Consider the following 5,139-nt stretch of genomic DNA (forward strand, 5'->3'; position numbering starts at 1 on the left):
ACTGTCCATGTCCACAACAGAGTATAAGCAGAGGCTCAAGTCAGACTTTTTACCCAGAGTGTTTGAGTCTCAGCCTAGGTTTATACTTGAGTTTTAGTTTTGCCTTCCCACTTTTCTGTCACTGTTTGCTTAATTTTATGCAGTAAAACTACTTGGGTAGTATTAGGAAAAGATTATGGTTTGGATAAGATCCAATTTCATTGCTTTCACTCGCCAATGTAGATTTTACTGTACCTGTAATTTCACCCCCATCTACAAGATATTTCCTATAAAATCCTTTGTTATCCCCATTTAATACTGATGAGAATGCAAATGACCTATAAATAGGCAAAGGAGTACATTTTAATAGCCATAGAAATGGAAATGACAACAACTGGCTTCTTAGCAGGAGCCTGATAGATTAAGCAGTAGGTGGGGGCCCACTGGTCACCAAACACCTGTATTGTTGCTAAAAAAAAACCCTGAGGCTAACCTAAACAGCCAAACTTTTGACCTGCAAGCTACACTGTTGCTGTTGTTTACATATATATATATGCTGTTTGTTGTATATATATGTAATTTTGCAGCAGTTGGTTCTGCTCACTAAAGTTGCCTTATTTGAACCAATTGTTACTCAGCCAAATAAAAGCAAAGATGCAGTAAAAACTTTTTTAATCACAACACAAGGCACTCTAAGAGAGTAAAAGAGGTTTCTATTTAATATAATAGATTGCAGAAGATGAGAATGTTGCCATATTCCCTCATAGGAAATTCAGAAACTACCATAATTGTTAAAGTCTGATCCTCTGAGAGTATTATGGGGGTATTATAACCACTTTCTGCCAGTGAAGGAGCTCTGATTTGCTTCAAAAGTGATTTCACCAGCATCAGATTGAACATTAGGATTAAATGTGATGAGTAATTAAAAGTAATGGCAAATGCAGCTCATAAGCAGACAGCTGAGGTAGATGCAGGGAAGTCTCTCAGTTAAATTATTAAAAGGGGGCCTTGAGGATGCATTGAAAAAGATCTTCGATATACTGTATGTGTGAATGTGTGTGCTTAAGTTTCTTTGAAGCCACCTGTGATGCAGACCTAAGCCTCGGTCCCTCTGGAGTTCAATGACTGTATTGCTGCAGCCTTTAATACATTTGCTTTAATTATGGAGGATAAGGAGTTTGAATTTGTGATGCATCAAGACTCTGAAATGGCAACCTCCCCCTGGAGTCCATAAATGTCTGACAGAGCTTCAGGCTCCAGGGAAGTTTGGGAACTCTCATGCAAGATTGAGTTAATGAAAACAGATAGGACATCTGAAATGCTAATGCTGACTTTTTGGTGCCTAAATCTGGCTGCAGCCCATGGGACTCACTGGTTCAAATACATGAGTGAGCCTGTGATAGAGATGTGCACTTGTCACGGGAGAGCTAAACTAAGCATTAGCTTACCCTCACTTAAATGCCGTCCATTCTGCTTTGCACTTACAAACAAAATGCTTGGAGAAACCAAAAAATTTTCCTCCTGAGACCAACTTATAGAAGAGCGTTCACTTTACTCTGTCAGAGAGCAGCGAAGCTTTACGCTGCCCCAATTTCTTATCCTTTGTTCTACAAAAAATATACGAAGCTTGCTCTCCATTGACATGCACATTCGCTCTGTCCGCCCACATGCAGTTAATTAAAGGAACCACATGCACGGCTCAGCCAGCTTGTCAGACCTGCCAGTCATCAACGCAGTGTGACAATGATCTGACCATCACTGGCTTAATTGGCATTCGGTAGACACGCTCCCCTCCTTACTGTAGGCTAAATAAACACACAGACAGGCAGGATGCAACCTTCAGTCCTCATCTCTCTTGATCGATAGCCCTGCAGCAGCTCACCGGACACACGAGCAACCGCTGCGGGAGGATTTTTTAACCTGTAAACTTGGCTTAGAGAAAAACTGCACATGAATAGTGCAAATAAAGCTGGAGAGGCCAACTGAATAGATTTGGGAGTTCTTGTCTATTCAGAAAAAGAAATTAAATCAGGTTTAAAAGTCGAGAGCCTCAGCCAGTGCAGGACACACATGGACAGAAACACATTCAACACATCTTCACTTAACAAGCAAAGCAAAAAAGCTCTTATGGTTCCTGCACACTGTCCGGGAGGTTAAAACTGCCAGTTTGACTGATAAGATAAGACTGACGTGACTTGACTAACAGATGACACATCAGATCCCAGTCACAAAGATCTAGAGGCTGGTCTATGATCAACACAAATGGTCGATGGAGGTTGTTGGTGTCGCTAGGTAAAACTGGTCACAAAGAGGCATACAGTGCAGGACCAAGAGCCTCCTTTCATTGTTTTGGTCATTTGCACACATTTGCATGGAAGACATCAAGTTGTTAGCGAACACTCGTCAACTATTCTACTCTACTGTGCAACGTGCAACATAAACAGGAAACAGAGAGCATTTGGCTTCACAGTAAAACTGTGCATTTTGAAAAATGTTGATTGCAGTTGTGAGGTACAGCTTTTACTTTGAAAAAGAACCTTTTCCATTTCTGTTGTGCTTTTTTCTCAACTTTTGCAGAAACATCAGCATCTTTGGTGCCAACTACAGGTGATCTGGTAAATGGACTGGTTCTTACATAGCACTTTTCTCCTCTGAACACTCAAAGTGCTTTATACAACTTGCTTCATTCATAAAAGCACTTTATTCCAATGCTTTTTCTGTGTATGTGCTCTCTAACATTCACACTGAATGGATTAGAAAGCAAGACTTGTTGGCAAAGTCTAACGAGAAAACTAGAAAGCATTGCACCAGTTAAACACCACAACGTCTTCCCCTTTACTAGGTGGGAAAGAGCACTTTAAGAAGTTTTCATCACAAAATTCTGACAAACTACTCTTTATGTCCTAGATTTAGCAATGATTGTTGTTGCCCTTGATCTATGTGATGACGTATATGGTCATGGTCAGCACATGGATCAGTTTTTCTTCCTTTTCTTAACTTGCCCTGGCTCTAATATTTCATTGCAGATCAATTATTTTCCCATCTTAGCTGACATATAATTCCTTCTGGATCACATCCAGAAGCAGCTTTGATTTAAAATAAATGAGGAGAAGCATTTACAAACTGCATCAGTGTCAGCAGGAGGAGGTGGGGGTGGATAGTGGGCGTACAAAACACTCGACTCTCACGCCACAAACTCTACTATGTGGCTTAAAAAACAAAAAACACTTTGGTCAAGGAAAAGAGGTCCATGTTCTATTTTCAATCACTGATTTTTCTTTAATAAAAGCAGATGATTGCCTTTTTCTAACTTGGTTCTAACAAAAACCAAAAAGTGCTAATGCTTGGACATGCAGAGAAGGAAGAGTGCATATATTGGACTGAGTGGTGAATATGGAGCTGGCAGGCAGGAAAATAAGAGAAAGACCACAGAACATTCATGAATGTAGTGAAGTGAAGCAAGATGTAGGGTAGGGGGTTGGTGTGCTAAGTGAGGATGGTAGGAATAGGGTGAGATATAGACAATGATGTGCTGTGGACCCGTAAAACCAAATAACCAAAAGAAGAAAAAAGCTGTGGATATTGCAATACAAGCTTGGACGCTCGTGTCTTCCCTGAACATATTGAATGACCATATTTGGAAAACATTAACAACATTTCTTAATTATGTTTGCATAAAATGTAATTTAAACCATTTATATCACTCCTGTAAGGATTTTTTTTAAAGTTTAGTTTCTTATTGTTTTTGGCAATATTTTGCAATAGTTTTTCATTTCTGCCACTTTACTTCAGTTTCAGCCAGTTTTACTGCTCTTTGTTCAGTGTCTGCACCACCTTCTTTGTGCATACACCAGTTGTCCACCTCCCACTTGCCAGATTATCTTTGCACTTCATCAAGTTGACCGTTCCAGCTTTCAGTTTCCATTTTTTTCTGTTTATTATTAGTTCATTTTCTCGTGCATTCCTGCACTATGAAGCAATTCAACTTACCCAAATTATCATTTACTTATCCAATCAGAAATATTAGCATGTCCATGGACAGGAGCAGAACAGCTGATTCACATAAGAAACATAAAAATATGATATTAGAAAAATATGGTTGAACCCATAATATAGGCTGAAAGCAGCACATGTGTGTGTGAGTGTATGTGAGAGTGCACTGAATAAATGTCAGGCTGTAATTATTACTTCTTTAATGTAATATTTAGATGGACACAGGACCGGTTTAGCTTTTACTCTTTCAGCAGTGGTGTTTAACGGCCTGAAGCAAGAATTAATCTAGAAACAGAATTCAAACATAGACTTAATCTAGCAATAATAATACTTTTATTTGTAGAACACTTTTTAAAACATAGAGTCACAAAGTGCTTCACAGTTTGATTAAAAAAGTTTACAGGTTCAACATTCATTCCTGCATACACACTTCACACAAGAGCCAAAAATAATGGGGGAAAGATCAAGAGAAAGTTAACCTCTAAAATTGAGTTTTCAGCTGTTTTAAAACAAACCACTGATTCAGCTCTCAGTCTGTCAGGTCAGCCGATTAGACTACGTCATTAGACTACGTCAGGCTTCCTCGATCCATCAGACTGGTTAGCCTATCTGACGGACTGACGCTTCCAAAGTTTAGCAGCCACAACCTAAAAGACTGGGATCACCTTTGGTTTTAAAATAAGAGCAGTTAAAAGGGCCCTCAGCAGGTTTGCTAGAAAGGCAGGAGTCTGACCATGTGGGACAATTATGATATGAGAAAAGAAAAAAGATTCATCTAAGAATCATATTTGTTACTGATGCTCATTAGAGAAAGACAAAGACTTCAGACCCTCTTATTGTCAACACACTGATATCTGAGCATCTTCCAGGACTCGTGATGCTATTTTCCAGAGTATTAATAGGCCAGTAGGCAGTAGGTTTGTCCTTGTTCATTTCTTATCTCAAACACAACCTGCTCTGAACCAGATCTATAGCATAACTTACACCAGTAAGTGAAACATCATTGTAACAGTGAAAACCCAGAGTTCATCCTAAAAGTTAACCCCAAATTCTGCTTTATAGCGCAATCCTCTGCTTTCCAGTCGTTCTGTATCTTTTATCTGCTCTCAAGCCTGGAATAAATATTTGGATTTCACTCTCCCTGCCTCTGGTATGGCTCCTCCTCTC

The sequence above is a fragment of the Oreochromis aureus genome, linkage group 9, assembly GCF_013358895.1.
Source record: "Oreochromis aureus strain Israel breed Guangdong linkage group 9, ZZ_aureus, whole genome shotgun sequence".
NCBI lineage: Eukaryota > Metazoa > Chordata > Actinopteri > Cichliformes > Cichlidae > Oreochromis > Oreochromis aureus.